This window comes from Podarcis tiliguerta (genome assembly GCF_965153285.1).
Source record: "Podarcis tiliguerta genome assembly, chromosome: 9".
NCBI lineage: Eukaryota > Metazoa > Chordata > Lepidosauria > Squamata > Lacertidae > Podarcis > Podarcis tiliguerta.
Genome location: NC_139542.1, coordinates 25,199,748 through 25,213,330, shown reverse-complemented (window position 1 = coordinate 25,213,330; position 13,583 = coordinate 25,199,748).

Here is a 13,583-nt window from a genome sequence, read left to right as displayed (position 1 = left end):
AAAATCGGGGAAAAGAAATACAGTAAATGGACAAAAGTACAAAGGTTCACAAAATGTTTAGGGGTATGTGTCACCCTTGCGTACCCCGCCAGCTAGAAAAAAAGCACTGGATGTATGCACATACACACACACATAAGGACACACCCAATCAAACACATAATACAACTGCTGCTGCTTGCCACAGGCAGTTCCTTTTTTTTGTTACCTGGCCCTGCTAAACCACACACTCCCCCCCCCCCACTTTGCTTCCTCTGAGTTGTTTGGTAGGATAGGGCGCCTTGTTAAAAAGGTAAACGGGTGTTAGCAAATAAAAATAAAAATGCAGCCGTCTGGGGGACACTGAAATGTTAAGAAATGTATTATGGCTTGTTGTTGTTGTTTAGTCGTTCAGTCGTGTCCGACTCTTCGTGACCCCATGGACCAGAGCACGCCAGGCACTTCTGTCTTCCACTGCCACCCGCAGTTTGGTCAGATTCATGTTTGTAGCTTCGAGAACACTGTCTAACCATCTCGTCCTCTGTCGTCCCCTTCTCCTTGTGCCCTCCATCTTTCCCAACATCAGGGTCTTTTCCAGTGAGTCTTCTCTTCTCATGAGGTGGCCAAAGTATTGGAGCCTCAGCTTCACGATCTGTCCTTCCAGTGAGCACTCAGGGCTGATTTCCTTAAGAATGGATGCGTTTGATCTTCTTGCAGTCCATGGGACTCTCAAGAGTCTCCTCCAGCACCATAATTCAAAAGCGTCAATTCTTCGGCGATCAGCTTTCTTTATGGTCCAGCTCTCACTTCCATACATCACTACTGGGAAAACCATGGCTTTTACTATACGGACCTTTGTTGGCAAGGTGATGTCTCTACTTTTTAGGATGCTATCTAGGTTTGCCATTGCTTTCCTCCCAAGAAGCAGGCGTCTCTTAATTTCGTGGCTGCTGTCACCATCTGCAGTGATCATGGAACCCAAGAAAGTAAAATCTCTCACTGCTTCCATTTCCTCCCCTTCTATTTGCCAGGAGGTGATGGGACCAGTGGCCATGATCTTCGTTTTTTTGATGTTGAGCTTCAGACCATATTTGGTGCTCTCCTCTTTCACCCTCAATAAAAGGTTTTTTAATTCCTCCTCACTTTCTGCCATCAAGGTTGTGTCATCTGCATATCTGAGGTTGTTGATATTTCTTCCAGCAATCTTAATTCCGGCTAGGGATTCATCCAGCCCAGCCTTTCGCATGATGAATTCTGCATATAAGTTAAATAAGCAGGGAGACAAAATACAGCCTTGTCGTACTCCTTTCCCAATTTTGAACCAATCAGTTGGTCCATATCCAGTTCTAACTGTAGCTTCTTGTCCCACATAGAGATTTCTCAGGAGACAGATGAGGTGATCAGGCACTCCCATTTCTTTAAGAACTTGCCATAGTTTGCTGTGGTCGACACAGTCAAAGGCTTTTGCATAGTCAATGAAGCAGAAGTAGATGTCTTTCTGGAACTCTCTAGCTTTCTCCATAATCCAGCGCATGTTTGCAATTTGGTCTCTGGTTCCCCTGCCTCTTCTAAATCCAGCTTGCACTTCTGGGAGTTCTCGGTCCACATACTGCTTGAGCCTTCCTTGAAGAATTTTAAGCATAACCTTGCTAGCGTGTGAAATGAGTGCAATTGTGCGGTAGTTGGAGCAATCTTTAGCACTGCCCTTCTTTGGGATTGGGATGTAGACTGACCTTCTCCAATCTTCTGGCCACTGCTGAGTTCTCCAAACTTGCTGGCATATTGAGTGTAGCACCTTAACAGCATCATCTTTTAAAATTTTAAATAGTTCAGCTGGAATACCATCACTTCCACTGGCCTTGTTATTTGCAATGCTTTCTAAGGCCCATTTGACTTCACTCTCCAGGATGTCTGGCTCAAGGTCAGCAACCACACTACCTGGTGTGTACGAGACATCCATATCTTTCTGGTATAATTCCTCTGTGTATTCTTGCCACCTCTTCTTGATGTCTTCTGCTTCTGTTAGGTCCTTACCACTTTTGTCCTTTATTATGGTAATCTTTGAATGAAATGTTCCTTTCATATCTCCAATTTTCTTGAACAGATCTCTGGTTCTTCCCATTCTGTTGTTTTCCTCTATTTCTTTGCATTGCTCATTTAAGAAGGCCTTCTTGTCTCTCCTTGCTATTTTTTGGAATTCTGCATTCAATTTCCTGTATCTTTCTCTATCTCCCTCGCATTTTGCTTGCCTTCTCTCCTCCGCTATTTGTAAGGCCTCATTGGACAGCCACTTTGCTTTCTTGCATTTCCTTTTCATTGGGATGGTTTTCGTTGCTGCCTCCTGTATAATGTTTCGAGCCTCCATCCATAGTTCTTCAGGCACTCTGTCCAGCAATTCTAAATCCTTAAACCTGTTCCTCACTTCCACTGTGTATTCATAAGGGATTTGGTTTAGATTGTATCTTACCGGCCCAGTGGTTTTTCCTACTTTCTTCAGTTTAAGCTTGAATTTTGCTATAAGAAGCTGATGATCTGAGCCACAGTCAGCTCCAGGTCTTGTTTTTGCTGACTGTATAGAGCTTCTCCATCTTTGGCTGCAGAGAATATAATCAATCTGATTTCGATGCTGCCCATCTGGTGATGTCCATGTGTAGAGTCGTCTCTTGTGTTGTTGGAAAAGAGTGTTTGTGATGACCAGCTTGTTCTCTTGACAGAACTCTATTAGCCTTTGCCCTGCTTCGTTTTGAATTCCAAGACCAAATTTGCCAGTTGTTCCTTTTATCTCTTGATTCCCTACTTTAGCATTCCAATCCCCTATAATGAGAAGAACATCCTTCTTTGGTGTCACTTCTATAAGCTGTTGTAAGTCTTCATAGAATTGGTCAATTTCAGTTTCTTCAGCACCAGTAGTTGGTGCATAAACTTGGATTACTGTGATGTTAAAAGGTCTGCCTTGGATTCGTATCGAGATCATTCTATCATTTTTGAGGTTGCATCCCAGTACAGCTTTTGCCACTCTTTTGTTGACTATGAGGGCCACTCCATTTCTTTTACGGGTTTCTTGCCCACAGTAGTAGATATGATAGTCATCTGAACTGAATTCGCCCATTCCCGTCCATTTTAGTTCACTGATGCCCAGGATGTCAATGTTTATTCTTGCCATCTCATTTTTGACCACATCCAACTTACCCAGGTTCATGGTTCTTACATTCCAGGTTCCTATGCAATATTTTTCTTTACAGCATTGGACTTTCCTTTCGCTTCCATGCATATCCGCAACTGAGCGTCCTTTCGGCTTTGGCCCAGCCGCTTCATCAGCTCTGGATCTACTTGTACTTGTCCTCCGCTCTTCCCCAGTAGCATGTGGGACGCCTTCCGACCTGAGGGGCTCATCTTCCAGCGTCATAACTTTTATATACCTGTTGTCTTTGTCCATGGAGTTTTCTTGGCAGGGATACTGGAGTGGCTTGCCGATTCCTACTCCAGGTGGATCACGTTTGGTCAAAACTCTCCACTATGACCTGTTCATCTTGAGTGCCCTGCTCGGCATAGTTCATAGCTTCTCTGAGTTCTTCAAGCCCCTTCGCCACGGCAAGGCAGTGATCCATGAAGGGGTGTATTATGGCAGTGGTTCCCAATTAGTTAAGTACTATGTGAACCCCCAGTTTTCCAGAAGCCAAGCCATGAACCCCCTACTTTTGAAAATGTTGAAGTCTCTGTAGTTTTGGTTATTGTTATATGAATGGTGCCACCATACCATGTCCCAGCACTTTTGGGGGCGCTACGATCTTGTGCGAGATGCATGCCCGGCTGTAATTTTGTGCATTTTTAGACACTGTTCTCTTTGGATGTCCCAGACAGATGTCGAGGATGTGCCATGTGGCCCTTGGGTAGGTTACATGGACCACCTGGGGTCTGTGTACCACCAGTTGAGAACCACTGAATTATAACACATTCCGCTCCTTGTGATTATAGCAGGTTCATTTCTAGAAGAGCAGCTCTGTTAAGTCTTTAATGAGCTACATGTTACACTGATATGAATGAGAATCACTAGCAGTACAACACCCTTCTTCAGAGTTTAACTCCCTCCTCATAGTCTGCAAATTATATTTCTAAGCAGGCAAGGGGATAGTCAGGATCAGGCCTGTGAGTTATTTTAAAGTGTTTCTAACATTAAGGGATGCGGGTTGTGCTGTGGGTTAAACCATTGAGCCTAGGGCTTGCCGATCAGAAGGTCGGCAGTTCGAATCCCCGCGACAGGGTGAGCTCCCATTGCTCAGTCCCTGCTCCTGCCAACCTAGCAGTTTGAAAGCATGTCAAATTGCAAGTAGATAAATAGGTACCACTCCGGCGGGAAGGTAAATGGCGTTTCTGTGCTTCTCTGGTTCGCCAGAAGCGGCTTAGTCATGTTGGCCACATGACCCGGAAGCTGTACGCCACCTCCCTCGGCCAATAAAGCGAGATGAGCGCCGCAACCCCAGAGTCAGCCACAACTGGACCTAATGGTCAGGGGTCCCTTTACTTTTACCTAATGTTGTTTTTTAATGGGACCTTAGGGTGAAGGACAGGTAATAATATACTAATAATACAAGTCAGGTGAGCTTTTTTTTTAATGCACCCTTATCACACAGATATGTCCAGCTGCTATTTAAAGCAAATGTCCCAAAAGGCTTGGGATTCTGAAAGCTAGCAAGAATTTTATTGTCTCATTCCGATAAGAAAAGGGAAGTCCGATAAGAAAAGGGAAGCATCCAGGTAGCAATTCAATCCAGGGAAAACTTAGGTGATAATGCTTGAATATAGATCATGTAATGAGACTATCTACGTATCTCATACGGCAACCACATCAGGTGCTGTAACCTTCCAACAGTTTGACTTCACCCTCAAAGGTGCGCTCTGTTGTTTATTGATGCAGATGGATGCCAACCAACAGATTTCTTAAACCAGCATTTGTTGAAACATTTAGCTGCCCACAAATTATTATTTGAGATTCGTTGAGCCTTCAGCTACCCAAGTAGAAAAATTGCTGTCATTCTCACAAGATGGCTCTAGTGAGTCTCAGTGGATGGGTTTTCAGGCTGCTAAGTGCACATTTACTACTGTACTTAGAGTTTCTCAGGAATAGGAAGAAGATTCTGGCTGCAAGTATTCCATCTCCTGTGTCAACAGAATACAAACTAGGCATTTATTTCCCTCATTCTCAGTGTACAGATGCCTGGAGTTCACTATTCCTTTCCTCACACTGAATTGCACAGCTTATGTTCATAACCTTACTAAGCAATAGGGAATAGACAGGGTGAAGCAGAACAATCGAGTGCCTTGTGACCCTCAACAGCCTCACTCCTGTCCCTTTTAAATTTATCCCGCAGATTTGAAATGTCTTAACTTGTAATGCCAATAAAGGTATTTGTATTGTATTGTTGTAATAATAATAATAATTGGTGCAGTCTAGAGTAGCATTAGCTTTTTTTGCGGCTGCATCACACTGTTGACACATATTAAGCTTGGGGTCAACTAAGACCCCAAGATCCTTTTCATATTTACTACTGGCAATCCAGGTGTCCCCCATCTTATATTTGTGCCTGTGGTTATTCCTACCTAAGTGTAGAACCTTACATTTGCCCATATTGAAATGCATTTTGTTTAGTTTTTGCCCAGTTCTCCAATCTGTTAAGGTCATCTTGTATCCCGATGATTCTATGACTGAAATGTCGAAAAGCTGCACACAGAAGGGCCTATACATTGTTGGTGAAAAGACAGGTCAAGTGATCGAGCTGGCTTCAGAAGTGTACAGGTGTGTGAACCAGCGAGTCAAAGGAGCAAGAAAACCAAGGGAAGAGATGGAACTGAATGACACATATTGATTTGAAAGAACTGGGAGAACATCTGGTATCAGGTTCTCTAGTAATGTTCTAAATCAAATCATCTGACTGAGCAGAAGAGGATAATGGGGCTGTGGGGAGGGTGGGAAGGAGCCATTTGGATCCAGTCAAAACATTTGTGATCATAAACAGGCTGCTTACTTTCTGCTTCCAAGGTCAGCAATGTATACATACATTTGCTACATGTCTACCTAAATAACATTATTACATGTATAGTGTCTGTTGCTTTTCAGTGTAGTTTTGTGTTAGATTGCTTGTTCTAAAAATATTTTCATTTTTCTGATAGAAATAGTTTGAATGTTCTCCGTGTGCAAGGTTGAAACTGCTGAGACATCCTTGTTTCCCTCTTTAACAAAAATGAAAAAATAAATGCAGTAACCTGTAGGGTTTTTTTTTTTTAAAAAAACAAAAACAAAAAACCCCTTATGATTTCAGATTTTCTTGAAACAAAACAATTTAGTGGGATATTTGATACATTTTAAAATTGTCAGAGCTGAGTCAAAATGAATCATGTACTTGATTAATATTTTATTTTGCAAATTTACTGTAAGGACAAATGATTTTCCAAATGCATAAATTATTTAACAGTATTAGGTAACAGATTTGTCAGCCAAAAGGCTTTAGCATTAATATTGCCAAAATATGAGACTCTTATCATTGGGATTAGGGGGTGGGAAAGGGTAGTTTATTTTTATTTTGGTGCAACAGTGGCTTCTCAGCATTGCCTTTTAAAGCTTTCCCCATGCTGGTTCAGAAATCTTTTAAAGAGAACATTTCTGGTTTCAAGTGTTGTGTGATGCAATCTTTCCTTATAATTCTTTAATTCCCGAGAACAGTGAAATTTGAAATAAGAACTATGATCTTAACACCTGTGAGGGTCTGTAGGGAGGGAGGTGGACTTTAAGACATTTTCGGTTTTAAGTCATTTAGGGTTTTAAACACTAGCCTTAGCACCTTGAATTGAGCCCTGAACCTGTGCAGCTGCTTTAAAAAAAGATGATACAGTCATACCTTGGTTGTTGAACAGAACCCGTTCTGGAAGTCCGTTCAACTTCCGAAAACGTTTGACAACCAAGGTGCAGCTTGCTGCAGGAACTTCCTGCACTCAATTGGAAGCCGCAGAAGCCGTGCCGGACGTTCGGCTTCCAAATAACATTCGCAAACTGGAACACTCATTTCTGGGTTTGTGGCGTTCAGGAGCCAAAACATCTGAGTCACAAGGCGTTCAGGATCCAAGGTATGACCGTATATTGGTTTTAAATAGAACCCTAGCCAGTAATCTGGTTGCTGCGTTTTGGACTAATGGAGGTTTCCAAGTTGTCTTCAAAGGCAACTCCATGTAGAGCGCATTGAAATGATCCAGACGTCAGAAAGAAGAAAACGGGAGTGATGCCTCTGACCCCCCCCCCCCCAGACTTTGCTCTCATCTATTACATGCATGCAATATCTGACAGATTACCCTCCCTCCCCTTTACAGAAAAATGTTCTCCAACCCTGGTCTCTCAAAGCTGCATTGTTTCAGTGTAATTCATCTTTCATTGACAATTTAATGCCCCCCCCCTAGCATTTCCACCACCACTACACTAATGGGACACCACACATATCCTTCACCACTGAAATTTGAGACCCCAAGGTCTGCCATTGCAGCTCCCCACCCTGATTTAGGACTACACTGAGTTAGTGCACAAGCACTAGAATTCCATAGAATTCAAATAATACAATGAAATACAATATATGAAACAAAGGAAGCAATAAAAATACAATTAAAAATCAATAAGAACGTTCTGTGTGATGGATGTGCCATCTCCTGCCTTTTGACAACAAAGCCACAATCACACCACAGTTTGGGAATGCCTGCCCTAGTGGATGCAGGGCTGTGGTTGTTTTGTCTTTGTGAGGTTCCTGTGAGTGATGTGTTCTTCTTTCCATTAAACATTTCACCAGCACTCCACAGCCTCCCTGGCTGCCTTCGCTTAGTGATCTGAGAAAATCCTGTGGAATGAGTTACTGCCTGATGGCTTTCCCTAAATGTGGGAAGCAGAGAAAGTAGCAATCAAGCACATGAAATAGGTGCACTCACTGATTTTGTTTTTAAGAGGTTCTTCTACCTTAAAAAAACAACAACAAACTTTCTGCACTATTTATTTTAAAAGTAAAAAAACACCACTTTGCCTAAAAAAAGAAAAAAGAACAGGTGTTAGGCATATAGCAGGCAGTTTCCTTGCTTTCCTGTACTTGCTGTAAAGCTTAGCAGAGCAACATTATGGGAGTTTTCAAGAAACATGGGTATTTGGGAAGAATGCAGACCACCAGAAAGTTGATTTACAGAATGGAAGACTGTCAAGCACCCCGTGACCACTTTGAATATAAGGTAAGTGCGACAAAAACCTTGCACCCAATGCATGACCAGAGGCATACCTAGGCTGCCTTATGCCCTTGGCAAGAGCTATATCTGTGCCCTGCCATCCACAGGGATGGGGCAGAATGTGGGGTGCAACGGATGTGGGGCAGAGTGGAATGGGGGCAGGGTATGCTTATATGTGCTCTGCTGGCGTGTGTGGGGTCCAGGGACAGAACCCCTGTGCGAATGGTCACAGCCTGTACCGCCCTTCATCCCAAAATTACAGGGCAGTTCATGGCATAACAATACAAAATGGAAACACAAAATACATAATAAAAGCAAAACAAAACTAATAACTCCCCCCTCAAAAACACATTTAAAATGACATAGAATGTTAGTCAAAGAAAATGTTTTCAGTCACACTTCTCTGAAGTCTCTCAGCCCCGCTCACCTCACAGAGTGTTTGTTGTGGGGGAGGAAGGGAAAGGAGATTGTTAGCTGCTTAGAGACTCCTTCGGCTAGTGATAAAGCGGGATATCAAATCCAAACTCCTCCTCCTCCTCCTCTTCCTGGGGGAGAGCATTCCACAAGCGAGGAGCTTCCACAGAAAAGTCCTGTCCTCATGTTGCCACCCTCACAGTGGCGTAGCGTGGGGGGTACAGGGGGGGCCGGCCGCACCGGGCGCAACATGGGGGGGGGCGCTCGCACTCACAGCTCTCTGCCCCTACCTGGCTCACTCACTCTCACTCACTGCAGTGCTGGCTGTGCGAATCCGATCCGAGCCGCTGGGTCGCCGCCCACTGTGGAGGGGAGGGTGCCAGGCGTGCGGTGCAGTGCGGAGAGAGAGCGAGGGACTATCTGGGGGAGGGACAGTGCAGGGGGGGGGCGCAAATTACTTGCCTTGCCCCGGGTGCTGACGATCCACGCTACGCCACTGCACCCTCAGGACCTCTCTTGGAGGAGGCACATGAAAAAGAACCTCAGGTAATGATTGCAGGGTCTGGGTTGGTAGAATTTTATCAACTTTCTTGGAAAAAAACCCCAACAGCAGCAGAAAACTCCTGACTCCAATCAGACACAGCTTGGTTCAGTGCCCCCCAGTGGCTTGTAATAACAGTCCAGCTATGTACACATTACTGCAGAGCTTTCTAAACTGTGTTGCGACACGTAAGTGTCAGCTGCAGTGTGTAAGTGTGTCACTTGAACGCTCCCCGCGCTCCTCCTGGGACTGGAAAGGAGTTTGTTTAACCTCTAGTTTGCTAGTAAAATTGAATTACTGCGTCGCAAAATGATGCATGTCCGAAAAGTGTGCCACCAACATGAAAAGTTTGGAATGCTCTACATTACTGGCTTAAAAAGCAGCTAACTTGTTCTCCCCCCGCCCCCAGTCATTTTGAAGCTGTTTTGGGGAGAAATGCACCAAAATGCAGTATTTCATAAGAAACAAGAAGATAGATACAGGATAGATTATGACCAACGTCGTATTTAGTGCACTGAATTCAGAGGTGGCGGCAGTTTAAATATAGGCTCAGTGGTGCTGAACTCAGTGGTTATATTTCTCATAAGAATGGGGGGCTGAATTATGCCTTGTTTGCTTGGCTTTTCCAAAAAGTTAAAACAATTTCTTTATACCTTGAGTTAAACATGACATTTTAAAAAAAGTAACCTAGTGATAGATTGTTCTATCTGCAACCCTTTCCCTCATTTTCTAACCCCATTCATTCTTCCTCTGTGTGCTCTGGTATGTAAATTAAGACACATGCCAGATTAAAATTAAATGAGATTTTGTAGATTGTCTCCCCCTTTAAAAATAAATTGCATCTTGCCATCCTGCGAATAATGATGGTGATGGCTGAGCTTTCTTTTTCTTTGTAAAATTATAGCAGTTTTCCTACCTATGTCTGTGGGGTGCAGAAGAATTTTAAAAGGCATATCAGGAAAATGACAGTATTTAAATCCATTGCATCTTTATACAGAGTACTTTAAAAAGCCGCATACTTAAGAGTTGTTTTAGGCGGTTATCCAGAGGTTAACCTGATAAATCTAAAATTATTGCTATAAATAAATCAAAGAAAGGCCAGGAACAGTAACAGATGGGACTTCTGGAAAGATTTGAAACATTCACACATGTTCTTCTTCATAAACATTCAGTCTGAGAGCCTTAGATTTGTAAGCCTGCTGTAAAAGTAGAGATTTCCCCATAGCTGCTACAGACTTCAGATGTATTCAGCTGAGTCTTACAGTAAAGTTCAGTGAAATTAATGGACATGAATAAGTTAGGGATATTAATTTTAACAAAAGCTTGGTTAAATACCACCCCCTTCATTTTTAGGAAAGCTATGTGAAAGGAAAGCGAAGATGCATATTACTGCCGTGAGAATTAATTACTACAAAGTGGTTAACGAAAGCTCAACTATGGCATTCTAGAAATTTCAGAATGTTTTGGATATTTCTACTCAGAGGCAAGTCCCATTGACTTCAGTGGGGCTTAATTCTATATGTGCAGCATTGCAGCCTTAAGATATGTAATGGATCACTGAGCAATTTCAGCGTATGTGAATTAATCTTTGCCTCTTCCAAAAGTTTTTAAGAGAAACATATTGAATCAAATATAATGCATATCTTCATAAGCAATGATTTGCCACATAGAAGTGATTAACTGAAAGATCTGGAGGAGTTTATTCTCATTTTTTGTATAACATGAACCCTGTACTGATTGCTCTCTTTCACCAAGCAACACGTACATTAATGCCAATTATTTTTGTAATTAATTATGGTATGTCTGTGTAAACAAAGACTGCAGAACAGAGCCCTTAAAGAGAATTAATTGAAATGTCTTGCATATGCCTGCTTATCTTTTAAGGCAGATTTAACCTAGATTGCTGGTCTATAACTTTCCTTAAAGCACAAACATTTCTTTCCCTTTGGAATTTACGATATCTATATGGAATAAAAGCAAGATACATTTTATGAAGAAAATGATATCAGTGTCTGTCACCCACCATAGCTTTGGTCAGTTCTGAAACTGAGTATCTTCGGACTGAAAGCAGATGTGAAATTAGTCAAACAATTATTAATTATGTGAATGTTTTGGTTTTTAAAAAGAAAATATAGTTATTGATTTATTAGTTGTTTTACTCATTAAAATGACCCAAAGTGACTTAGAAACGTAACAGAAATACTGAAACCAATTGCAATAAATACAATAGTTGTCATCACCATATCGGTGTGTGTGTCCTCCAGATATAATTTTTATTGCACATTCATGCACTCAAGCAGGTGCCTTCCAAATGTTTTTGGATTGCACCTCCAGCCACCCCTGACCATTAACCATATTGGCTGGATCTGATAGGAGTTTTCCCCTCACACCCTCCAAGATCTGGAGGGCACCAGTTTGGGGAAGGCTGAACTGACCCTTGCTTGTATTCTAGAGCCATGTTCAGACACTATGCTTGAGCAAGGAATGCCAAGGCATATGGCTTTATGTGCTGCCCACAATGCCTCCATCGTCTTCTCCTTGATCTTCCTTTGTTGAGCACTGAAGGAGACTTCAAAGCATGTTTGACTGAATGTACATTATCCGGGTTCCAGATTGGGAGGAGACTACCAAGTGTGTTCAGAGAAATGCATTTAGAAGCCCCCTTCAGATAGCTCTATGTGTGGAAGTCAGCAATGGAGAGTTCAAACTTTATATTGAGAACAGGGCTTATATTGTCCTGAAATCTGTTCAGCCCCAGCCAGCCCCATAGCTATAAGCTGCTCCTTTCCAAATGTCATGTGCTTTGCTTTTTGGCTGAAAATTTATTTTTAGTGATTCTTCTGCAAGGTTTCTCCAGAGGGTATTTTCCCTTCCTGCTCTGCTGATCTAAAAGAAAAGAAGCCCTTTCTTGGCAGTTAAAAAGCAAAAACCCTAAACATAATTTGTAAGATGTCTAATGCCATGTAGAACACTGATACTTCACAGAGCTGCCTCAGTATCCATGAATCCATGATTAGCAGTCACTTAGCTACAAGAAAAATGGCTCAAGTTGTTGATGCATAGCGTATTCAAAGGAATCAAAGAGAACGGATAATTTGCTTCACAAAGCATATTCTTTATCATTTGTCAGATATAGGACTTTGGCGCCAATCATTTCCCCAGTGGCCTACCTCCACTATTCAATATTAAAAATAATTTAATCAGGCTGTCACTGCCAAAATTAGCCAACTGTGAGAGTTCACCTTTTAAAAATGAGTACCTGCAGTTCAGATAATCAGCATATATTTCAGATACAGTGTCAGAGTTACTCATTTATTAGCTAATCGTTGACAACTTTCTATTTTATATTAATTCACAGGGAGTCCGAAGTCAGAATCTTATTCTGTCTTTGCAGCCTGTGTAATGGCTCACATTTTTAATTTGGCCCAAAATTAAGAAAAACAGCTAACATTTCAGCTCATATTCCAATCATAAACACATTTATTTATCTTCCGCTCCCTAAAAGTGTTGCAGGGGTGTGGAGAGGAACCATAATAATAATATAATAATAATAATAATAATTTATTATTTATACCCCGCCCATCTGGCTGGGCCTCCCCAGCCACTCTGGGCGGCTTCCATAGAAACCAAAAATACACTAAAATATCACACGTTTAAAACTTCCCTGAACAGGGCTGCCTTAAGATGTCTTCTGAATGTCAGGTAGTTGTTTATCACTTTGACATCTGCTGGAAGGGCGTTCCACAGGGTGGGTGCCACTACCGAGAAGGCCCTCTGCCTGGTTCCCTGTAGCTTTGCTTCTCGCAATGAGGGAACCGCCAGAAGGCCCTCGGCACTGGACCTCAGCATCCGGGCAGAACGATGGGGGTGAAGACGCTCCTTCAGGTATACTGGACCGAGGCTGTTTAGGGCTTTAAAGGTCAGCACCAACACTTTGAATTGTGCTCGGAAACGTACTGGGAGCCAATGTCTTTCAAGACCGGTGTTATGTGGTCTCGGCGGCCGCCCCCAGTCACCAGTCTAGCTGCCGCATTCTGGATTAGTTGTAGTTCTGAGTCACCTTCAAAGGTAGCCCCACGTAGAGCGCATTGCAGTAGTCCAAGCGGGAGATAACCAGAGCATGCACCACTCTGGGGAGACAGTCCGCAGGCAGATAGGGTCTCAGCCTACGTACCAGATGGAGCTGGTAAACAGCTGCCCCTGGACACAGATTTGACCTGTGCCTCCATGGACAGCTGTGAGTCCAAAATGACTCCCAGACTGTGCACCTGGTCCTTCAGGGGCACAGTTACCCCATTCAGGACCAGGGAATCCTCGACACCTGCCACCCCTCCTGTCCCTCAAAAATAGTACTTCTGTCTTGTCAGGATTCAACCACAATATGTTAGCCACCATCCATCCTCCA